Source organism: Oryctolagus cuniculus, chromosome 19 (genome assembly GCF_964237555.1).
Source record: "Oryctolagus cuniculus chromosome 19, mOryCun1.1, whole genome shotgun sequence".
NCBI classification, from domain to species: Eukaryota; Metazoa; Chordata; class Mammalia; order Lagomorpha; family Leporidae; genus Oryctolagus; species Oryctolagus cuniculus.
In genome coordinates, this window is record NC_091450.1 from 53,215,854 (window position 1) to 53,241,732 (window position 25,879).

The 25,879-nt window shown below is 42.6% G+C and overlaps 1 pseudogene; it reads right to left on the minus strand.

The window, feature by feature from the left end:
* Positions 1 to 16,800: 16,800 nt before the first annotated feature.
* LOC127489172 (septin-14-like) overlaps positions 16,801 to 25,879 on the minus strand; it is a 28,975-nt pseudogene continuing 19,896 nt past the window's right edge.

The following is a 25,879-nucleotide window of genomic DNA, read 5'->3' on the forward strand; positions in this document are numbered from 1 at the left end:
CCCGTGGGAAGTGAACCAGCGGAAGGAAGACCTCTCTCTCACCCCCTCTTTCCCTCATTTGCATTTCCAATACATAAATCTTTGTTAAAAATTATACATCACATGGTAATTTTTGGGCAAAGGTGGAAACTTTATTTATAAACACAGGCAATGAGTTGGATCTGGTTCCAATGATCCAAACCCTTGCCACATAACAAGGGAGAGAAGGCCAGGTCAGGCTGAGAAATACCCAGCACTCTCCCCCCCACACCCGGGATATAGCAGGAATGCCACAGGGAGCTCCTCCATTGCCCCCCCCCAAAGTCTCTGCTTCTACTGCTCTCCCAATTGCCCTGGATCCAGTGCCCCATTCCATGCCTGCCACCACCATCACACCGGGCTCCCCTTCTCCCTTCCCATTCCATGCTCAGCCCACCTCACCCTCCCTTGCCTTCTCTCACCCACCCTTGGCCCACCCTGACCCTCGCTTGGCACACCCTCGGCCCACCTGCACCCTTGCCCGTGCCCATACCCCCATCCTGCCTTCTCCCTTCCCTCACCCATGTCCACCACTCCCTTGCTCCCCAGGCCCTCTCCCCACCAACTGCTCTCCCTGCTCTGTCCCTGCCCTCGGCACCTGTCCCTGTGCCACTGTGCTGGCAGCAAGGCCTAATAACTGCTATGCAGGATGACATCACAGAGGTCTGGCCTGTGCCAACATTCTGTGCAGGTGATGTCATCACCCTCAGTGGGACTGTGAGCCACATATGGAGCACACTCACTCTTGTTCACTGGGCACTCTCCATATTGGTCCACTTCCCATCCCATCATGGGGTGGCAGGTGTAGATGGGCTCTTACGGGGCTCATGACCAATGTGACCTAGTTTTAAATGAACCCCAGAGCAGGGGTGAGTAAGTGTACAACATTCCTTCAAATCAATCACAGCAGAGCTGCCCCTTCTCTGCTCCTAGGTCTTCCTCAGGCTAGGTAAGAGGTCAGTGCCGTGGGCTTTACCCCACAGAAAATGATGACAAATTGATCAGACCACAATGGGACATGGACACTGACTGATGGAGTTATGAACCTTGCCCCTAATGCCTTATGTGACCTCAGATCTTAGCTAAGGACATTATGCTCTCCCATTTGCCAAGGCATTTTAAACTCCTCTATTTCCTGTTTTCATATACATTGGATTAGACCCATGATGCAGTGTGTCTACAAAAGGTTCTAGGCAGATTTCCATCTCTATGCACAGAGTCTGATGACTCTAGAGGTGTGGGCGTTGGGTCCCTGGGCTTGGGGGTGTTCTTGCAGTGGGATCCCATGCTGCCATGTCAGCCCATACAACTGCCATGGAACTGGCAAGTTCCACACTCACTGTCCCTCTGGCCCCAGTCAGGTGTCACATAACTATGGGACATTTCCTGGGAGCCTGTTGGAGATAAACCAGCATACAGGGATGAGGAAGAGGTGGTAGTGAACAGCAGATTTGATTCCAACCTCCTGTTCCACCTCTAGACAGAAAGGAGGAGGAGGTGAGGGAGGTGGAAACAGACAGCTCCCTGAGGTCTTAGCATCCTCAAGGCTGTTCCTGTCAATTTCCTACAAAAGTAGTCAAGTTTTCTCCCTTTGTCCTTCCTAATCTCATATTTGTTATCAAATCTCCAGAGCCTAACTTACTACTTAGAACACATTATGTTGTCGGTAAATGTTTAATGGGAGAATGGCTTTATTAATAGCTTGATCAAGAAATTCAGCAACTTGAACCATGCCGGGAGCTGGCGGCACTGCAGGTCAGCGATCACCACCGACCCAGTCAATTCAGCAGCCTGGGTCACCCCGCGTTGCTGAGCCGCAGCCCCCCCATGCACACAGCTGGAGGAGCTGAGCAGGAGGCAAATGAAGATAAAACAATGTCTGCAAACCTGAAACACCCTTCCTTGGGAATTTTGGTCTTTCAGAATACTAGTTTGGTTCTAAAAGAGGAGGGACCACGTTATCTATCTTCCACAGCAGTGGTTATTGCTGAACTTTGGAAGATAATGGCCTATATTTTATTAGTTTACAAAGACGACAAATATAGTCTAAGAGCACTGAGCCAAGTACGACAGGATGAGATTCTTAATAAACCCATGGAAACATTATATATATATATATATATATATATATATATATGTGTGTGTGTGTGTGTGTGTGTGTGTGTGTATATATATTTCACCTTTGAAACTGTGGGAAAATGTTATGGACAGTTGGTGCCTGATCAGTTAGATCAATTAGATTTCCTGGTGTCACACAATATGATTGGGTGACTATTGTTCACAGAATCTATTATGTATTTTATGAGAAAATGGAAGAAAAGAGCTCAGGGTTCCAACCATAAAATAGTGTCACAAGATAAATGTGCATTTGATCAGTTCAATTTGTATACATGGATTGAAATGCCACACTGTAGCCCATAAATATTACAGCTGTTGTTAACAAAAAAATGAAAATACCAACATTTTATTTGGTGTATAAAATTAAGAGATGTTAAAATGTTTACTATCACAACTAATATTGCAGTATTTAGAAACATTTCATTAATATTGAGACAAACATAATCTGGAAGTAATTGGTCTTACCAAGATGAGTGGAAAGGCTACCATGGTTTATTTTATTGTTGCCTTCAGTTAAGAAAAATGGAATTAGAGCAATGCAAAAATGTGAAATCAAATGATAGACTATTTTTTAAAAATTGAGATTTTACTGGTGTTGAGAATCAATACACATTTTGATGTGTACACAATTCTTAACATACACACCAAGAATCTTAAAGGCTTAATGTTCACAAAAACACAGTAGAGTTAGAAAGGAAGAATATATGCCAGGACAATAAAGAGTAATCAAATTTAAAAATATCAACTATAGTCATCCACAATAAATTAGCAGTTTTCAGGCTCCTCTCAGAAATGATGTACCCGGGAGTGTCTGCCCAGCTGTAATTGTCACATGTTTTAATGTTTATTTCATGCTTTGGAGAGTTATGTGGTCACCACAGAATAAAATCAGCATATTTGCATTGATGAAAAGATATTTTATGCAATTCCTCATTCTCCACCAACAGAGACAACTGTTGATTTAAATTTTTCTTAAGAGATTTGCCTTTCCTTACATGTCTGTATAATTGGATTCCTACGGTAGAACAGTGTTTAGTCTTTTGATTCTGATTTCTTTTTTTAAAAGATTTATTTATTTTATTTGAAAGTCAGAGTTACACAGAGAGAGAAGGAGAGGTAGAAAGGTCTTCCATCCACTGGTTTACTCCCTAGTTGGCCACAACAGTTGTAGCTGCACTGATCTGAAGCCAGGAGCCAGGAGTTTCTTCCAGGTCTCACACGCGAGTGCAGGGGCTCAAGGACTTGGGCCTTCTTCTACTGCTTTCCTAGGCCATAGCAGAGAGCTGGATAGGAAGTGGAACAGCCAGAACTTGAACTGGCTCCCATATGGGATGCTGGCACTGCAGTCAGTGGCTTTACCTGCTATGCCATAGCACGGGCCCCTGATTCTGATTTCTTTATGTGTTTCTTTTAGTTTGTTTCTTTAGTGACATGTTTTTTCTTAACTTCATTTTTGACTGCCACATAGAGTTAATTGTGAAGATACACAACTCAATTTTTTTCCTTTCACATAGACATTTGATGTTTTCCCATTTGGATTTCATGAATAGTGCCGGGGTGGGCCTTTGTGTTCATGTCATTTTATATTTTAGGGGCATAACTGCAAGTGGAACTGCAGATCAATAACAGTAACTTCATCTAAAACACTCTGAGAAACTACTCAACTGTTTTTCAAAGTGTCTGCACCATTGTAGTGGAATTGCATGAAGCTCTCATGATCCTCAGTCAGATCTGTCAGCATTCATCTCTTGCTGAGCCATAGTCATTTTACTGGCTGGGAAGTGGTATCTTCTTGAGGTTTTGATTTGTGATTTCCTAATGACTAATAGTAAGCATATTTTTGCATGGTTACTGGAAAAAATGCATAATTTAATTCATTAAGTGACTTGAACATTGTTTATCTCCATTGTATTTTATATTTTTTGTGTAGTATTAGGGTATTCTTAATATTTTTATTTGTATTTTTCTTCTGCTATTTTTTTCTGCTGTTTTTTTCAGAATATTCATTGTTGCACAGAAATACAATTGATACTTTTACATCTGTTCTATGCCCTGAAAGATTACTGAATTTTACTTTGAATATATAGTAAATTCATCAGTATTTCTTTTATATGCAGTATTTCTTTTATATGTCTTGAACAATGCAAAGCGATTTTGCTATTTCCATTTGAAATCTGAAGACTTTTTCTTTTTCTTTTCATGATTTATTTAGTAAAGTTTTCCATTACCATGTTGAATAGAAGTGGTAAAAGTATTTGTTTCTTGTTCCCAGTCCCAGCATTTGTAGATTTTTCCATGGGTGGCCTTTCCCTGACAGAAGTTCTCTTCAATTCCTAATTTGTTTAGAGTTTTACTATAAGATAGATTTAGAAAAAAAAAAAAACACAAAACTTGTATTTATGGGGTTATCGTATCTTGACTTTCCTTTATTTTACTAGTGAGTATAATATTAACTGAATTTTTAAATTTTAAATTTTTTAATTTGAGAGATGGGGACTGAGAGCTCCTACATGCATGCTTACTGCACAGATGCCTACAATGGCCAAATCTGAGCTTGCACAATACCACACCCCCAGAAACAGAATCCACATTCCCAATGTTGGTGGCAGGAACCCAATTATTTGAGCTATCACCACTGCCTCCAGGGGTGTGCATTGGCAGCGAGCTGGAGTCAGGAGCCCAGGCTGAGATTTAATTGTGGGAATCTTAACCAGCATCTTAACTGCTAGACTAAATGCCCACCAGTTCTCTCTTTATTCTATGCCTCTAGTCTGTGTATCTGATGTTATGTCAGTATCATCCTATTTTGATTGCTGTTGATTTGTAGAGAGTTTTGAATTCAGGAAATGTGAGACCTCTAACTTTGTACTTCATTTTCAAACTTATTTTGGTTGTTTGGGGTCCTCTTACATTCTATATGAATTCTAAGTTGTTTTTAACATTTTCTGCTAAAATGAAATGTTGATGTGTTTAGAAGGATTGCTTTGAATATGTAGATCATTTAGTGTGGTACTAACTTCTTAAAATGCTTTTTATTTGTGTCATCTTTAATTCATTTCATTAACACTATAGTTTTTGGTGTTTAAATATTTTATTTCTTTGGTTAAGTTTATTCCTAAGTAATTTACCCTGTTGATGCTATTGCAAATCCAGCTGTTCTCTATATTTCCCTTCAAGGTTGTTCAGTTTTGTATATAAACACAACTGCTTTTTCTGTTTATTTTGTATTGTACAACTTTGCTGAATTGTTTTTGTACCAGCTTTATTGAGGAATCTTGAGTGTTCTCTACATACAAGATCATATGAAAAAGGCAAAGATAAAGCTTACCTGCAGAATGTATCTGCTGTTTGCCATGTGGGAATTAGAATAACATCTAGTAGACTTATGGACTAGCACTGCTAAAGGAGTCCACTGATTCACCCATTGGTGTATCACTGCTATCTATCTCCCTGCACAGACTCCCCAGGAGACTTCTTAAGGGATGGCCTACACTGACAGATGCCTGTTGTGTGTTGCTGACAGCTGCATATAAGAAACATGACTGGGGCTAGTGCCATGGCTCACTTGGTTAATCCTCCACCTGTGGCACCAGCATCCCATATGGGTGCCGGGTTCTAGTCCCGGTTGTTCCTCTTCCAGTCCAGCTCTCTGCTGTGGCCTGTGAGGGCAGTGGAGGATGGCCCAAGTGCTTGGTCTCCTACACCCACATGGGAGATGAAGAATCACTTGGCTCCTGGCTTCAGATCAGCGCAGCTGTAGTGGCCATTTGGGGAGTGAACCAAGGAAGGAAGACCTTTCTCTCTGTCTCTCTCTCACTGTCTATAACTCTACCTGTCAAAATAAATAAATAATTTTTTTTTAAAAAAAGAAATGTGATTGATCTCATGTGCTCATTTCAGACATGGGTACCTCCATCTGGGTGTTCCAGAGCCTTGTGTGCCATGGGATGGTGAGTCTGTGTGCACCACATGATGGCTTGCTGCAGCTCAGGTGCTGCTGATATTGGAAATGACCCCCTAAAATTATATCAAAATGTGGCCCTTTTAAGTTCCCCAGAGCACCATCTGGGATGCCACATATGGTATTGAAATTTGAGGTGCCATATGTTATCACCAAATGCTTATTTAAAAATCTTTCATATTAATAAGCCTGAGAGCATTCGTGCCTTGGTTTGAATCCTGGCTCTGCCTCCAACCATAGGTTCCTGCTAGTGCACACCCTGGCAAGCAGCAGTTGATGGCTCAACAATGTGGGAGACCCAGATAGAGTTCCAGGCTCCTGGGTGTTGCCTGCCATGGCCTGGCTCTTACAGGCATTGGAGATTGAGCCAGCAGTTGGAAGATATCTATGTCTCTCTTTCTTATAATAATAATAATAAATGAATAACATAATTAAAAGCCTAAATCCTGACACTGAGCAGGTGTTGGCAAAAGTTCATTCCTAGAATTTCAGCAAACAGTTACCGCAGACACAGGCAATGACACCTATGCTTACATTGTCATCTCTTCTAAAACCAGCCTGGAGGCATCTGGGAAATGTCCCAGCTCAGTTACTGGAGGAAATGAGCACCCAGTTGATCCCAGAAAAGCCAGCTGGGTGGTTAAAGTGAAGGCAAAGCCAGGATGTTGGAGCTGCTTCCTCCACTTCTATCACTTGTCATGTCACACAGGGTGTGATCACACTGGCCCTGCCAACTCCACAGGCCATTTAGGTTTACCTATGGGGCAGGTGTTTAATTGGAGTTTAAGAAGCCCATGTCCCACTCTGGAGTGCTTGAGTAAAGTCCTGCAACTGGCTCTTGACTCCAGCTTCCTGCCAATACACAGCCTGGGAACCAACAGTGATGGCTCAAGTGATTGGATCCTTGAACAGAGTTGTTGTTTCCTGGCTTTGGCCTGGCCAAGCCCTGGTTGTGGTGGGTATTTGGAGAGTGAACCATCAGATGAAAGCTTGCTGTCTCTCTGCTGTTCAAATAAATGCCTACATGCAAAATTTAAGTGAAAAATAAATTTGCCCATAATATTGCTAGTATTCACTTGCTTTAACCCAGGGATACAGTAACAAGCAAGATGTGTTTAATTAGGGACTTGTGTTGTGAAGCAGCATGTGATGCCAGCATCCCACGTCAGAGCACTGGTTCAAGTTCTGATGCTCTGTGCCTGATCCAGCTGGTGTATATCTGGGAGAGAAGTGAGGTATGGCCTGAGTGCTTGGCTCCCTACCACATGGGAAACCCCAGTGGAGTTCCTGGCTCAAGACCTAGTACAGCCCTGTTTTAGCCATTTGAGGAGTGAACCAACAAATGGAAGATCATTCTCTCACTCTATCTCTCTCTCTCTCCCCCCTCATCTCCTTTTTTCTCCCTCTCTCTCCATTTTAAATAAATATTTTTTTTAAAAAAGATTCAGTGATCCACCCATCATCCCCAGACATGCATGTTGATTGCTAAGCATTCACCACCACCAACAGCTAGTGGAGCTGTGTGATTTGGGAAGCTTGCAGCCTTGCAAAATAAAAGTCATCACCCCCACTTTACAGAGAGGAAAAAAGACAGTCTGACACTTGCCATAGGTGAAATTGGTATAGAGAAGGCCCTACTTCCAAGTTTAGCCTGATAGGGCTGCCACATTTAGCCAAGAAAAAAACAGAAGTACCTGAAACAATAATAGCAAATGCCCAGTTCCATTTGCATGCTACATAAACATTGAAAGACCCCTTAGTGTAATCATATCCCAAATGTTCCATGGAATGCAATATATTTGTTATGTTTTTTTATCCATTCATCTGACGTGTGAATTGATCTGGGTTGATCAGAAATGCAAATGCATCTAAATATTGCATAGAATATTAAATAAACTCATGAATTATGCATTGGTCAACTGTTGAGAAAATTCATCTTGGAGTCCTGTATTTTTCCTTTAAAAGATATTTTAAAGATCTATATATTTATTTGAAAAGCAGAGTGACAGCACAGGAGGGAGAGACAGAGATATGTTCCATCCACAGATAGACTCCTGAAATCCTTGCAACAGATGGGGCAGGGCCAGGCTAGAGCAGTGAGCCAGGGCCTCATTCCAGGCCTCCCATCTGGGGGCAGGAACCCAATTTCTTGAGCCCTTGGTGTTGCCTCCCAGGGTCTGCAGTAGCAGGAAGCTGGAGTCAGGAGCAGAGCCGGGCATCAAACACAGGCACTCTGATGTGTAACAGAGGCAGGGGAACTCCACTTTTTGAATAAGTTATCCTTTCTTTTTTGAATTCCCTGTGGTACTGAGTAAAAAAATTCAATTGAGTATATTTGTGTGGTCTACTTGGGTTCTCTGTTCTGTTTGTCTAAGTCTGTCCTTTTCCCAGTGTCACAAATTCTTGATTACTGCATCTACAGAGTGAGACTTGACATTGACTGCAGTGAATCTTCCCACTTTGTTCTTCCCACTCTCCCAAGACTGTCTTAACTCTCCGTATGAATTTTAGAATAAGTTCACCTAGACCTACAAAAATCATGCTGGGATAGTGATGGAATTGTATTAGAGTTATTTACTAATTTGGGGAAACCAGCACCTTTATTACATTTATCCTGTAATCCACGGGCACAGTACAGTTTCCAGTTCTTTAGATGTACTTCACCTTTTTTAAAATCAGTATTTTGTTATTTGGAGTGTACAATATTACACATATTTTGTTAATACTATACATAAGCATTTCATTTTCTCAGATTAGTTGAAAGTGGCATAGTTAATTTCAGGTTCTACATCTCCATTGTGAGTATTCAGAGAGAGAATAAAATTTTTCATGTTTTTAAGCTGGAAAACATGCTAGAAAGAGAGAGAGAGATAGAGAGAGAGAGAGAGAGACTCAGGCAGCATGGCCCTTTGCAGTAGCCAGGAGAGGCCAGGCCCACACAGCTGGGACAACCTGTCCCCAAATCATCATGACATGAAGAGAGCAAGTCCCACTCACCTGGACCTGAATCCATCCCCGTGTCCTGAACTTGCTTGCTGCCTAGAAAACAAACTCCAGCTCAGCCAGTCACTTGACACAGGAGTGGCCTCTAACTGCTGTAGAATATGGAAGGAGCAGTGCTTGGCAATGATGACATCATGTAGCGCAGTCACAATGGCACCCTCCTAGATCAGCAAGTCTCGGGGTCAGGGTTCCCAACCCCCTGAGGAATAAGAATCCCCTAGCAGTGGGGCCTGTGGTCCCTCCTGGGATCAAGAGAAAAGGGCAGATGTGGGGGAGATACGTCATGGGCTCAGATGTCCCGGTTCCCTCTGTCACTCTCTGGACAATGTCCCAGGTCACTGCCACCCTCCATCCTCCATCCTCCTTTTCCTCCTCTACAATTATATTTTGTATTGACTTTTGAACATTTCCATTTTGGATTAATATGAGAGCAATGTGTGCCCTCACAATTGACATACAACTACCTGAGGTCCCCGTACTTTGCCTACCCTTGCAATGACCAGAACTGGGGAATCCATGTGGCACCACCCCCTGCCACATGACAGGCTTACCCTAGCACTGCTGATCCAGGCTGTGCCTCTTGCCCGCCTCCTGGCTTCTCCTTGCTGCTGCTATTGATTTGGGTATCAGAATCCAGAGACTAGGGTGAGTGGTGAGGCAGGCTGCCTGCCACCTGCCTGGGACCTTGAGCCAGCAGGGACCAGACTATCTGCAGGAGGAACAGGGACTCTGTCCTGGACACAGGCAAGAGGTGAAGTATTGAGTCACTGTGACTTCACCACCAGCCCCTGACACTGGTGCTGACCACAGACACTGATGTTGACAATAAGCATATGGTGTCAGGAGCACCCACAATCCCTAGGGCTCCCAGATAGGGGACATCCACATCTGGGGGACACCTTCACTGTCAGCACCATTAGACCCCTTCCAGCTCCTCGGCCGGGCATGGTTGCCTCTGGCTCCTGCAGGGACAGTGAATGCCTTGCAGGATTTGTGGAGCCTCCTGGGTCCTGCTGTGGCCAAGCTTCTCACTACTCTCCCTGTCCCAGGGGACCTGAGCTGCAATATCCCACTGGGTACAAGTGTGAGCCTGTGTGTGTGTGTGTGTGTGTGTGTGCGCGCACACAAGCCCATGTGTGTTCCTAGCTATACAGGTTCCATTGCTGGTGTTGTATGTACCTGTCTCCTCACCACCCTTGTCTGGTCTCTCCTGGAGTGAGGATGGAGGGAGGCCAAGGGCAGGGTTCTGTGAGGAAGCTGGGCCCTGGCTAGTGGAGGTGACTGTGGTGTGGTGCTGGGTGTGCTCTGCAGAGCAGGGATCCCCACCCCACCCCAGACATCATCACATTCAGGGGCTCCAAGGATGAACCACTTCCCAAGGTCTCAGGCAGCTGGGTTACCAGGTGCTGCTGACCAGGCCATGGGTTGAGTAATACAAGAAGAAAGGTAGGAGAACTCACTTCAGGGACATTGCTTCTGTCACTCAGGGGGTCATATGGTGTCACCTCCCATCTGTCATCCCCCCTCTGCCATCCACCCTCATCATTGGAGACTAAACAGGGTGAAGTCATGGCAAACATGTCCCTGCAGCCTATCCTACCCTCCTGAGGCCCCACAGGGTCCCACTCCCTGTTCCTTAACCCTGACTCACACTGTGATAACCCCACACCATTGCTGGCCTGGCCAGGGCATGTGACCATCAGGGTTAAGGAAATGACAGAGCTCCTCCCACACAGAGGATCCTGAAGCCTCCCAGTCCTGCTCCTGCCAGGACAGTCATTCAGGCCTCACCTAACCTTGCTTAGTCTTGGATCCCACCCTCTCTTAGGCTGCTACACTCCTGCCTGACAATTCTCCATCATCCCCTCATGGTCCTGCTTGTGCTGACCTCCTGTGAGCTCACAGCTTGCCCAGTAACTGAGCCCACAGTGTCCAGTGTCTCCAAGGACTGCACTTCCACAGTCTCTGCTCAGGACAGGCCACCAGTGTCCTTGTCCCAAGGAGACTCTTCATGTCCATGAACTCACCAGTTGTCTCCATCACCCACTGGTCTACTTCTTCAGTTGTTAAATTATAGTATATATAGTAATTATTCTTAGTCAATTTGTTTCTCTTCTCTAGGTTGAATCCAAAGATTTTTGATCAAATAATTAAAAGAAGAAATATTTATAGAAGATAATTCACATTTTCCGTTCCTAATATTTAGGTGCCTATCAACAAACACTGTGTCTTTTCTGTGAATCCATAGAGTCTTGTGGTTTCTGGTCCATAACATGAAGCATTTACTGAGTGAATGTGTTATTTTGAAACTACCAAGTGTCTGCTGCATGATAAAATAATGTAAAGAAGCTCCAATACAAAAATATTTTAATAGTTTTTGAAATATACAGTTATAGAATTCTCTGAGTATTACTGATAAAATTAGCTTCTCATTTGAAAATATTATATTAAAACACAAATAACACATTGACAATAACCCTTGTGCTCCAAGAATATTCCCCATCAATACTATAAATCCCAAACACATAAAAATCCTACAGATATTATTTACATATTTAAACCAAACTATGATTATAGTAAACACATTCATTGATCAAGTACAATACATCAGAATTGTGGCTTAGAGACACTACGAACACAATTATAGGTGCAGTTTCATCAATTTTCATAAATCTTCTACCATAGCCGCCCTAGCACTGTCTTTGTGAACCCATTCCATATATATGGTAGTGCAGCACACATCATACTGAAGACTACTTCCCTTTATTACTGAGCTGTTTATGTTACTGAGAAACAGGCCAAAATTTAATGCCAGTGAAGACAAAAATGTAAAATTAAAACAAAATCTTGAAAATATCATTCTAATTTTTTTAATTGCATGAGTACTATTTCATCTTAGGTAGCATCAAAATAAGCAATAAGAATTTAAATAACACAAAAGATGATCAACTGTTCCTAAAATATTCATAAATATTTTCAATAAAAATAAAAGCACTTTGTCAGTAAAGAAATAATGTCATATCTATTGCCAGTTTTAGGTTGTCAGAGATTTGAAGATAAGTGTGCAGCATAATATATATATATATATATACTATAATATAAAATGTGGTGTAAAAATTGTAAACAATATTTTAAAGGGATCATGTAGGTAAATGTAGTATAAACAGCAATATACTTGAATGACTAAGGTGTGTTCACACTGTATAAACTACAGCCCATACTCACATGGTTTACCTGGCACTGCTGCTCTGCATCATGATCGGTCCCTCCATTAGAGAGACTGCAGCACAGGATTCAATCATCTAAAACACTCTGAAGCATGCTAGTGAGATCCTTTAATCCAAAAGTGCACCCTCAGCTACTTCTTTGCTAGGAAACACATGAGCAAAACTTGTGATTCCCTTGCAGACTTGTGCAATGGCAACCAGAAGGAAGACAGCAGAAAATCTTCTGGCAGGGAAAGTAAGATTCTGTGCTAGTCTTCCTGTGACATGCTTACACGTTATGTGACCTAAACTATGACAACTGTATTTTAAGGACATATTTTCTTTCTAGAGGAATGTTTAAAAGTGGAGTCTAAAATTAAAAATTGTCATCCTATAATTCAGTAGTCTACCATCTGGGTTAAGTTTTCACACATGAGAACGTGCATTCCACAGGCAGAGCAAAAGTTAAACAGTTTCAATCAAATTCCCTAACTGGCTTCTCTCTTCCTATTGATTTCTACTTCACTAGGCTGGAGGGGAAAGAGAGGGGCGCTCCTCCAATCCACCCCCACCAGCTCCCACCAGGAGCAAGGGCTTTGTAAAGAGAAAGCTACACTCCACCCTGCAAACATGAATGTGCAGCAAGAATGTATCCTTTCTCTAAGGGAAGCCAGGCTGGGGCCATCTGCAGGGAGGGAACCAGATGCAAACGCACAGCCCTGCTCCTCCTGGGTGGGGGGCTCCCGGTTGGGGTTGCTCAGTGCTCCTGAGATTACAGTGTCAGGCGCAAGCAAGACAAAGCAGCTTCCACAACAGGCATCTTCTATCAGACCAGTGCTGGGGAGAAAGGCATTTCAAAGGGTGCTTTTGTGAAAAGTCCAAGTGGTTGCCAAAATTATACTCCAGGGGGCATGGGTGCAGCAAGGGGAGGCACGGGACAAGGGCAGGGGTGTGGGGACAAAGCTACACAGCCGGGTCAGCAGGAGGGTCCAGTGGAAACTGGGGGGCAAGGGCGGCCCTGGACTGGGGAATGAGGATGTGCCCTGAAGAGGGCTGTGAAGCGCAGGGAGTGGAGAGGAAGGAAGGGGCTCGGGACTGCTGCGTCCTTCATGGCCACAAACGGAGCACTGCATGGCCGTTGTCTGGCTGGGTGGCCCCTGTCTGAGCCCCTGGACCCAGTGCCCAGGCCTTGCCAGAAGGGTCTGTGGCCCTCACAGCCCAAAGGCCTGCCAGACCAGTCAGGATCCAGGCTCCTCATTGAGCCTCTGGGGTCAAATCTGCCCCTGTAGATCTGAAAGCAAGGGATGCATCCCCAGAAGGGGGCGCCATGGAGCCCACTGCCCAGGAGTTGTCCCACCTCCTCCCTCCCCTGGTGAAGTGGAACTGAAGCCACCAGCTGTCACCCAAAGACACCCCTCAGGCGGCTTAACCACCCTAGTGTCCCCCAAACAGGCCCAGGTGAACTCTGCAGTGTGCAGCACTTCCTGGTGTTGCATGCTTGCTGAATTCCAAGCCATCTCAGTGACTATCAGGGAGGAAGCACCATCTTAACAAGGTAAGTAGAGGCTTCTGTGGCTCATACCTGTGTGCAACCACATTACTATGTGAGAGGAATAAATCTGTGGTCCCCACTGAATCTGAGCTGGCCTGGCCTGGGTGGTGCTCCCCCCCTCACTGTATCACAGGTGCCAGGAATCAGTCTGCCAGGGTGGAACACCGACAGGCAGCTGGCTCTGGGAACACCTTGTCTCTTTCTGTGCAGGGGGCAAGTTCGTGGGCTGAGAGGGAACCCCCTGCCCCCTGTGAGTTTGGGAGCCATGTACACTGTGAGTGTGGGAATTCTGTGACAGAGATGTGGAAATATGTAGAAAACTGCCAGTGTCATTATTCACTTAGAAAGAAAAATATTTGTATGGTGCCACAAAGGACCTCAGCCAAAACAGACATAAGTAAAAAGGACAAAGCAAGAGTAATTTTTCCATGGATTCGAAATATAAAGATATTTTCAATACATTCAGGAAGGTGTGTGAGCACACTCAAGAAAGAACTGTACCAACAAGGTTTGAGTCCACCACTTTATGTGAACTGGAGGCATGGGGTGGTGTCTGGGGCAGAACTTAATTAAATATTCAAAGGGGGCAGGGTTGGGGGAGGGACCTGAGTACCACTCATTTCCTTGACCTTTTTGAGAAATCCTAGAAGTGTCATGGCTTCAGGTGCATGATGAGAGTAGGGTGCCAACCATGGTGAGTTTATTACAATGACTTTATAATGAGCTAAAGGCCATCATGGAGACACAGTTGGCAGCCCTGTTGGTTATTTCCAGCTGGCACCTGTTGTAAGTGCTTAAACTGCAGGAGCTTCCATTTTCCACTGCATGGAATCTGGCGTGTTTGGTGCTGCAGCAGTCAATCTTCCTGCTAGCTATCCCCCACCCTGACATACATCAGTGGAACCCCACACATAGGTACAATTTTATGTGCCTTTTAAAATTTGTTTTAATTATTTTTATATATCACGTCTCAGCCTTTAGGCTAAGATCAAGTGTAAAAACTTATTTTTTTAAAGAAAATTAATTTTCCCTATGGAGTCCAGAAAGAACACGGCCCAGCTGACACCTTGATTTTGACCCAATGAGACCTTTGTTGGTCCTCTGACTTCCCAAACGCTAAGATCAGACAATTTTACTGTTTTAAGCACTAAGTTCCTGGTAATGTTTTAAAGCAGCAATAAAAAATTAATACTATCACTTAAAAAATACTGTCAGATAATGACATAGACAAAGATGTATAAACTAACAGAACAGAAAAAGAAAAACAGCTTTGGGGCAAAGGGCCCAAATACATACAGTGGGAAAAATACAATCTTTTCAGCAAATGGTCTGGGGGAAAGTTGTATCCACATTCAGAAGAATTAAATTAGATCCTTATTTCATACCATAGACACACATAAACCCAAAATACATTAAAATCTTAAATATAAGACCTGAAGGTGTAAAACTACCAGATAAAAGCATAAGAGAAAAGCTCTACAACATAGGCATGGGAGATAATGTTTTTGATAGTAACCTGAAAGCAACAAAACAAAACAGACAAATGTGACTACACAAAATGAAAGTTTTTGCACAACAAAGGAAACAACAATGTAGAGACAAGACAGACAAAGGACCTCAACATACATATCTGAAATGAAAACATGCACGTGAACATGCACATGGGAAATGGCTGGACACCACCAAAAATCAGGGAAATGCAAATTCACACCACAGTGAGCTGCCAGCATCACATCCATTAGAATGGCTTTTATCACAGATGAAAGATAACACGTTTTTGTGGATACAGTCTAAAGAGAACTTGTGTATCACTGCTGGAAGTGTAATTGTACAGACAGTGTGAGAAACACCGTGGCCATCCCTCAACAAACTAAAACAGAATTACCACGACCAGGTGCATGCACAGAAGAAATGAAATAAAGTGTGTTGAAGAAATACTTGCTCCCATGTTCACTGCAGCAGTTTTCACAAGAGCCAAACTATGAAATCAACCTACATTTCCATTTAGGATAAAGAAATAAAATGTAGTCAGTGGGATACCATTCAGCTGTTAGAAAGATAAGGCTGATACTTTGGACAACATGGATGAACCTGGAGGATATCACACTGAGTTAACCGAGTCAGAGAAAGAAAAATACCACTCAGTCTCAGAAACCACGTGGAATGTTTACAAACTTAACTCAGAGAGGAGAAGGATGGCCTACAAAGGCTGGCATGGAGGAAAGGAAGAAATAGCAAGTTGTTACTCAACGCATACACAGTTTCAGATATGCTGGAGCAGTAAGTTTGAAATCTTTACACCTTGCAGTGATTACAGTCAACAACAATATATCACCTATTTTGAAATTGCTAAGGGTTCATTTCAAATGTCTTAACCCAAAAAACAAATAAGTTGACAAGGTGATGGACATATTAATTCACTCAGTTTAATCATTCCACATTGTTTAAAGATACAAAAGCATCAATTGTACCTCATAATTGTATGCAATACAATTTGTTAGTCGAAGATTCTATTAATATTGAAAGACATGTATTAAATTATTAATAGTGGAAATAATAAAGCAATTGAGAGCAGTACTATTTGGATGGATGGGCTGGTTCACAATACTGTAATATATGTTTAAAAGTGTTTAAATACATATACATAGTACACATTTGTAAGATTTCACTGGGTTGAGCAGTGCCATTTCAGTGACAGATGTGTGTTCATCACAGAAAATTCCACAAACATAATTTAAAGACATATATATTAAAGACATTACTGATAGTGCTACTTACAAGTTACTAATGGCACTATTTCTCTGGATTGTTATTTTCAAAAGTCAATCATGCCTGCATGGAAAATAATGTGTAAAGACATGAGAGGGTACTTTAAAAAGTTCATAGAAAATGGAATTAAAAGATAATTATGAAAAAAAAAGATAATTATGGAGCAAAAAAAATGAAATTAATTGATAAATTTTCAGAATACATATTTGCATAAACTTTGAAGGCCCTTCATATTTCTTTGATCTTTTTCATTTTGAAAAATATTCACTAAGTACTGCATTTGTGGCTAGTCTATGTCCTAAGTGATAGTAATAAGGCATCTAACAAGACTGACAAAGTATCTGCTCACAAGGAGTTCACATTTATTTAGAGAAAACATACAAAATCCCAAAAATGTAAATATTAGAACTGTAATCAGAGTTAAATGCTGTGGGGAGCAACTGAGACTAGACTAAGTTACTGGAATTAAGACTTATTCTATGCATCTGCTCTCCCACAATATGGTGCTGAGGGAGCAAACAACCTCTACACAGCTGCCTCATCAGTTTGATAAGCTGCAGGAGCTGATCCTGCTCCTGATTGGAGGAGAGCAGCGTGCTCGGCATGTGGGTAGCAGAGTTGGGATTGGTGGAAGAGGACTATAAAGGAGGAGAGAGACAACATACACCAGGAAGATCTGAAAGGAACACCTGAGGAACATCTGAGCAGCACCCGAGAGAGCCGGCTGGCGCTGTGCCGCTCCTCCGTGGAAGCAGGGAAAGCGGCGGGGGGGTGCTGCCTCTCCACGGAGGTGGAGGGGTCGGCAGCTAACCTGAGACGGCATCGTTCCTCCGCGAGTGAGGGACCGGCAGCTAACCTGGGAAGAGCCGGGCAGAAAGAACAGCGCAGGGTCCTGTGTCGTTCCTCTGCAAATGGGGGAGTGACAAAATGCTATGAATACAATCTCCTAAGTAAGTGGAATAGAGAATGGTGGGTGGAACTCTCCAACATATAGATGGTAAGAAAAGACTATTTTAAATTTGTATTCATATATTTATTTAAAAGGCAGAGAGAGACAGGTGCAGAAACAGGAAGAGAGATTTCCATCTGTTCATTCACTCCTCAACTGCCTACAACCACTGGTGTTGGGCCAAGCCAAAGCCTGGAACTCCAGCCAGGTTCTCCGACATGGGTTGACAGGGACCCAAGTACTGTAGCCGTCACCCAGTGCCTTCCAGGGTACCCATTACCAGGATGGGGGAATGAAAATGGAATTGCAGGGCTGGTGTTGTGGTGCAGTGAGTTAAGCCAACACTTGTGATGCCAGCATCCCATATCAAGTGATGGTTCAAGTCCCAGCTGTTCCACTTCCAACCCAGCTTCCTGTTAATGTGCCTGGGAAGACCACAATGTCCCAAGTACTTGGACCTCTGCCACCCATGTGGCACACCAGTATGAAGCTCCTGGCTCCTGGCTTCAGCCTGACCCAGTCCTGGCCTTTGCAACCATTTAAGGGGTGAACCAGCAGATGGAAGCTCACTCTCTCTCTGCCTTTCAAATAAATAAATTGAGAAAAAAACTGATCTCAGACTCAAACCCAAGCACTCTGATATGGAATCCGGGTTTCCTAACTGATGTCTTAACCACTGTGCCAAATGCTCACCCCAGAAAAAACTATTTCTTACGACCTTTGTCCTTTTTTTACATTGGTGCACACAGGCGGCTGAAATGTTTCAGAAGTATCCTTTGTTTTATAAAGATCTACTATGTCTTCTTCCAGTTGTCTTTTCTCTTCTTCAAGCTTTATCACCTCCTTGTGTTGAATCCTCTTCAGGTTCTCGAACTTGTCCTGTAACTGGGACATCAATGTGCAGTTGTGACTCAAAGCACAGTGCGGCAGAACAGCTGAAAGAATATACTTGCCTTTTAGGGTTATCAAACAACTCAAACATTCACAATAAAAGAAAATACTCAGATGTGGGGTGTCCTTGATGTTAATTTTGACTATGTACCCATGGAATCAAATGTAATAGAATCCACAGCTGTGAACAAAAAATATGAATTTTTCATTTTTCCTAATAACCTATATTTTCTGAGTCAACATTTCCTCCTCAAAACATGTTCTAATAAAGTTTAATAAATCCATGCTCACTAAAAATACATGCACATTAAGATACACCATGGTTTGTGAAACAGCAGCTGAGACTTTAATTGGTAAAGATGCTTTGAAAGAAAGTCTTATAATTTCCTTGTTAAGTAAAATCAGTTCATGTGGAAAACAACAAGAACTCACTTACGTTTTAGCTCCTCGGGAATTCTTATTCATGTATGGGGCTTAAAATCAATTCAATTAACTATGCAAAAGAGGCAGAGCCACCTTGGATCTCATTAGAGGCAGGCCTGCATCTCTGATATGATTTGTCAACAGCACAAAGATTGTTATATGCATCAGAGAAGCTCTTTGTAATTCAAATTACTTATTCAAATTATGTACTTACTTAAGCAGAGAGATATAGAGGCCACTATCCACTGGCTCACTTCTCAAATGCCCATGAGCTGGGAACTACATCCAGGTCTAGCTTATGGGTTGCCTGGATCCAACCACATGGGGCATCGCCAGCTGCCTTCTACGGTATGCATAAGCAGGAAGCTGGACAGGGAGTAGGGCCAGGACTTGAACCCAGGCAATCTGACACAGGATGTGAGTTTCTTCACTGCTATGCCAAATACCTGCTCTAGAGAAGGTGTGCTTTTTAAAGTTATCATTTGCATGGAATGATACGATGAAAGAGAGGTATAATTGTGGCTTAAGTTTTAAAAAATACATATTCTGGGGACTTTTGCTAACACACTAATGGTCAGTAGGCTGAGATGACTGTCAAGAATGCAAGCAGTGTTGATTTCAGTGACTCTCAGTGCTGGGTGTTCATTAGTCATCCAGTGAGCCTGTAAGTCTCCCAATGTGTAGACTGCATACAGATCAATTACATTAGAATACCTGGGTTGAAATCCATGGGACAGAGCCTTCAAAAATTCCCTACATGATGTTAGAGTGGGAGAAGGACATGGAAGGTCAGACAAGGGGCACAAAAACACAGTAGCAAGGACCTAGCAGGTTCTGGTATTTGACATCCCAGTGGGGTGATCACTAGCCTTCAGGGAAATGCAAATCAAAACCACAGTGAGACTTCACCTCATCCCAGATAGAGTGGCTCTCATACAGAAATCAACAAACAACAAGTGCTGGCAAAGGGATACCCTAATCACTGGTGGTGGGAAGGTAAACTGGTAAAGGCACATTGGAAGACAATATGGAGGTACCTCAGAAATCTGAATATTGACCTGCTGTATGACCCAGCCATCCTACTCCTGGGAATTTACCCAAACAAAAAGAAATCAGTATATTAAAGAGTTATCTGAACTCTATGTTCATTGCAGCTCAATTCATAACAGCTAAGATATGGAATCTACCCAGATGTCCATCAACTGAAGACTGGATAAAGAAATTATGGTATATATACACCATGGAATACTACACAGCAGTAAAAAATGAAATCTTGTCATTTGCAACAAATTGGATGCAACTGGAAACCATTACACTTAGTAAAATAAGCCAGTCCCAAAAAGGCAAATACTATACGTTTTCCGTGATCTGTGGTAAATAATACAGTACCTAAAAGGTAATCTACAGAAGTGAAATTGACACTTTGAGATATGATGATTTTGAATAGCCTTTGTCTCAACTGTTGGGAAAGTGTTTTTTTGCTTCATACTATTTGTTGAATTCTTTATTTAGTGTATAGTAAATATTACAAGGATAAAATTAACTGAAAAATAGTCTTTGTAAAACATAAGAAGCCGGCGCCGTGGCTCAACAGGCTAATCCTCCACCTTGCGGTGCCAGCACACCGGGTTCTAGTCGGTCGGGGCGCCGGATTCTGTCCCAGTTGCCCCTCTTCCAGGCCAGCTCTCTGCTGTGGCCCGGGAGTGCAGTGGAGGATGGCCCAAGTGCTTGGGCCCTGCACCCCATGAGAGACCAGGATAAGCACCTGGCTCCTGCCATTGGATCCGCGCAGTGCGCTGGCCGCAGCACGCCAGCCACGGTGGCCACTGGAGGGTGAACCAATGGCAAAAGGAAGACCTTTCTCTCTGTCTCTCTCACTATCCACTCTGCCTGTCAAAAATAAAAAAAAAAAAAATAAGAATGGGAATAGGAGATGGAAGAGGAAGAAGGGTGGGAGTGTGGGCAGGAGGGAGGGTAGGGTAGAAAGTATCACTATGTCCCTGAATCTGTATATAGGAAATACATGAAATTTGTATGCCTTAAATAAAGTTGTTTTTTTTTTTTTTTTTTTTTTTTTTTTTATTTTTTGACAGGCAGAGTGGACAGTGAGAGAGAGAGAGACAGAGAGAAAGGTCTTCCTTTGCCGTTGGTTCACCCTCCAATGGCCGCCGCGGCCGGCGCGCTGCGGCCGGCGCACCGCGCTGATCCGATGGCAGGAGCCAGGAGCCAGGTGCTTTTCCTGGTCTCCCATGGGGTGCAGGGCCCAAGCACCTGGGCCATCCTCCACTGCACTCCCTGGCCACAGCAGAGGGCTGGCCTGGAAGAGGGGCAACCGGGACAGAATCCGGAGCCCCGACCGGGACTAGAACCCGGTGTGCCGGCGCCGCTAGGCGGAGGATTAGCCTAGTGAGCCGCGGCGCCGGCAAGTTTTTTTTTTTAAAGAAACAAATCTGGGTAAGACTTGAATTCCACAGCCACTGTCCCTGTGAATTCCTAGGAGTGCATGTCAGGCCCACCTTAGGCCCGTGGTGACACACTGAAAGAAGTATTACCTAACATAGCACAGGCCTCTGCACAAGGCCAAGTAACTTCAGAGGCTGCATCCATGAACACCCCCTGGGGTGGGGTACAGGTCTTTGGGCTTTAACAGGTGCTGGGTCTCGTGGCAGCTGCTGGATGGGCTCAGAGCTCCAAAGCAAGGTCCTGAACTCCCTCTTCTGCCCTACTCTATAGCAGCTGTGGTCCTGTTCCAGTTTCTGCCAAGGTTTGTGGGAGGAGTGACAGAGGTTGTCTGGCTATAGAAAGCCCAATACTCAGTCTGCAGGCACAAGCCTTAGGGGCAGCAGCCACAGGGTTCTGTGTGATTTTGAATTTTATTGCAGTGGGCCTTGCACTGGAATTCAGCTCCCTCTGCCTCTCACAAGCAGCAAGTATCTCTCTCCAGACTGTGCTGATTAGAGCAGGGGAGGGATGACACAGGCATCTCTTTCCTTTCTGATTTCTTCATTGCAATGCTTCTTATTATTCTCCTAAAGGCACTATGGTCTCCCGCCTGGCATCTGTGGCTCTTGTGATGGTGACTTGATGTGTTGATAATTGTGAAACTTTCTGCCTCCATGGGAAGGTGGTCCCCAGATCATCTTACTCAGCCACCATCCTGCTTTGTACCACCTATAAATGCCTTTTGAACTGAGTAATGGGCACAGGCTGGAAGAATTATAGGATTAAGCCAGAAAAAAAAAAAAAACCTAGATCCCCATAATTTCAGCATAAAGGGAAATACTGCTGAGGAATAAGAAGACAAGAGCTGCAGGGAAAATCTAAATCTTCTCAGGCATTAGTTAGGACCAAGTCAGAATACTGATAGAAATACAGACAGTAAGGCCTTCTTGATGAAGTTGCAGATAGAAACAAAGTATTAGAAACTTCAGTAAAGACCGTCCTCAGTGTACAGTTCCAAAGAACATGGCTGAATTGTTCCTGTGTCTAAGGCATTATTCAGGACACAGTTTAAGAGCCACGAGCCAGGGTATCTGGCAGAAGGGAAATCTAAGGAGCAAAGCAGCCAAGGGTCTACACAACTTTTAACTACCTCCAGTAAAAAGAGGAGAGAAATTATTTAAAGATGGAATTTATAATTAAAATGGAAGGAGGAAGTAAAATTTTGAAAACCCTAAAGCTGGCCCTGTGAATAATAATTTTCATGTTCAGGAGAGAATACTAAAGATGTACCCAAGTGGCCATTTGCCAGGGGTTAATGTGGCTGTCAGTTACCCAGGTTCTAGTCATGAAGACAAGGCTTTTCAGAGGGATCTGTGAGGCAAACCAGGGCCTTCACCACAAGATTCCTGGAGAGGCCCCTTGGGGATCTCAGCATTCATTTCTCTGCTCCACCTCAGGACTCTGCTCCCCAGATTCTGGTACAGCATCCTGGACCACCACAGTCATCGCCAAGTGAGCTCAGGTGTGGCCTGTCCCACTGCTACATGAGGTACAAGCCAACATTTCTAGCAGCATCCACACGTTGCTAATTCTGTGGCCACACAGACTGCAAGAGCTGTGGAAACACAGATGTCTCTATCTAGACAAAGGATAGTATGTGGCAATCTGGGGCCCAGGTAAAGACTTGACACAGGGCTCATCCACTGCGTAGAATTCCCACCACAGCAATGCCTCATACTTTTTGAAGTCAAGCAGCCTCAAAAACTTCAACTGATCTCTCAAGTTTACCCCCTAAGTTAGGAAGACCACTAAAAGTTGATGTAAAGTATATCAAACCAGCAGCACCTGCCTCTTTCTTAGCTTCTTTAAATGTTGCTTCTTTCTCCCTCACCCATTGCATAAACCTCTATTTTAGTTTCATAGATCTCCTGAAAGCTAAAAAGCACATTTGTATTACTCTCACATTAAAATGCCCACATAAATAAACATATAAAGATATATTTGTAGGCTAGGTTCTATAAAAGAACATTTACCAATATGACAACTTATAGATCATGGGATATATAAACTGAGGTATAATATTTAACCTTAGTATATGTAGACTATAAATAAAGAGTACTAAAAAGGGTACTATAATTTTTAACTGCTTATAGTAGTGATTTCTTATTTCTTCCATTTTCTGTACTTCTTATATTTTGGCAATAAATTAGAGGAAAGTTCTAATGATTGAAACTACTTTCAAAATAGTTGAAATAGGAGCTGGTGTTGTGGTGTAGCAGGTTACACCATCACCCGTGATGTCAGCATCCCATATGAGCACCAGTTTGTGTCCTCGCTGCTCCACTTCCAATTAGTTCCCTGCTAATGCACCTGGGAAAGCAGTGGGAGATGTACCAAGTACTTGGGCCTGTGCTCCCATGTGGGAGACCCAAATGGAGTTCCAGCTCCTGTCCTTGACCTGGCCTAACTCCAACCCCAGCCACTGTGGCCATTTGGGAAGTGAACCAGTGGATGAAAGATATCTATCTCTGTCTTCCCAACCTGTCTTTCAAATAAATAAATCTTTTTAAAATAGTTGAAATAAAGCTAGGCATCTTTAAAAATATCATTCACTTAAGATAGTTCAATTCTGGTTGTCATCAAGGAATCATAACCAAGTGACTACTAAAGTACTATAAATACTGTTACAACACAAATACCATCCATCTTCAATAGCGCTAAATACATCTGCTCTAAAACTTTTCCACTTGACTTCCAAGACATTGCATTAATGCTTTTCAACTCTTTCCTTCACCAAACCTTCTTAATTTCTTTTGCCAGTCTGTCAGTGTTTGCTTATATTCACCAATCTCTTCCCTAATTCTGTTTCACATAAATACAAAAATCAAAACAAAATAATACCTTGGATACATTTTTCAATATACACAAATATTTCACTTATAAATGAGCTTTTTTTATATTGCTTCTATTAGTTCCACCTAAGACTTAGGATGATTAAAAAACCTAAAATGAAGGATGGGTTGGGATGGGAGAAGTACAATTATCTGCATGCCCAAATGACTACACTTTGTGGTTGTAGGGACTTTCTAAATTATTCATCTAGTTGTTCCAGCCATGTCTGTACTCACCTAACTGGCTGGTTGTCTGGGCCCACATCAGTGAAACCCATTGACTGCAGTTTGAAGTACCTGAAACATTCTGGTTTCAGGTGGACGCTGAGTGTGCGTCTGTTCTTTCAGGTCTTCCATATTGGTAGAAAGAAGCACATACCGGAGCTGAACAAAGTCACAGTGATTTTCATTTTCCACTGGTTAGAAAAACAACACATCTACAACATTCACTGTCAATACTTGGTACTCAGTAAGCTTTCTCAAAAGAATGCAAGAATGGAAACCACATTTAAAGGAAAGCCAACATTATCATCTGAATAACAGCAATAATTCTTTTAACAACATAACTGTGTTCCTACTAATACATACCAACTATATGAAGTTTATTTCTAGATTAGCAAATTTTCTTTAAATTCAATACATAAATAAAAAATAAAAAATAGTAAAACAATGTGTCTCATTAGCATCCACTATAGGTTTTCATGGTTAGTGTGTTAGTACTTTACAAACTATCCTGAAGGTATTTCACAGACTTCTAACAAAGTATGTATTATAACATCACTGAAGGAAATACTTTTATTAAGTAAAATTCTGCTAACAAAAATATAATATGCAAAAGATAGATTATACATGCTTTAGTTATAAAATCCCATTTATATTCCATACATGTGTTTCACTAACCAGTATACTGAAATAAACCAAAAATGCAGAAGCAGCTATATTTCTATCAGATAAAGTAGGCTTTGAGGCAAAAACTGCAAACCAAGAATTAGAAGGTCATTATATAAAAACAGAGGAGTCATTTAATCAAAAGGATATAGCAGGACTGGCATTTAGTCTAGTAGTTAAGATGCCAATTAAGATACCTGCTTCACATATTGGAGTACCTGGATTCAGTACCAACAGTCAGCTCCTGGCTCTGGCTTCCTGCTAAGGCAGCTCTGGGAGGCAGAAGTGATGGCTTCTGCATCCACAAGGGCGGCCTGGACTGATCTTCCAGCTCCTGACTTTAGCCCCAGCCCAGTCCAGTGACTGTGATCATCTAGGGAGTAGACTGGTAGGAGGACGCTCTCTCTGTATAACTGTCTCTCTGCCTCTCAATTCAATAAATATATTCAAAATGACATAGCACTTATAAATATATTTGCATCTAAATATATATTTTCACCTAAATACAAATATATACTTATATATAAGTATATTTGTACCTAAATATATAAATCAAATATTAATAAATCTTTAAGAACAATATAGACTGTAATATCATAGTAGCATACTTAGAAATCCCTTTCAGAAACTGGCTGATTGGGGCTGGCATTGTGGCACAGTGAACTAAGCTGCTGCCTGCAATATCAATATTCCATATGTGAGCACAAGTCCTGGTTGCTTTGCTTCCAAAATAACAATACGTCACCATCTTTTAAAAATAAATAAATA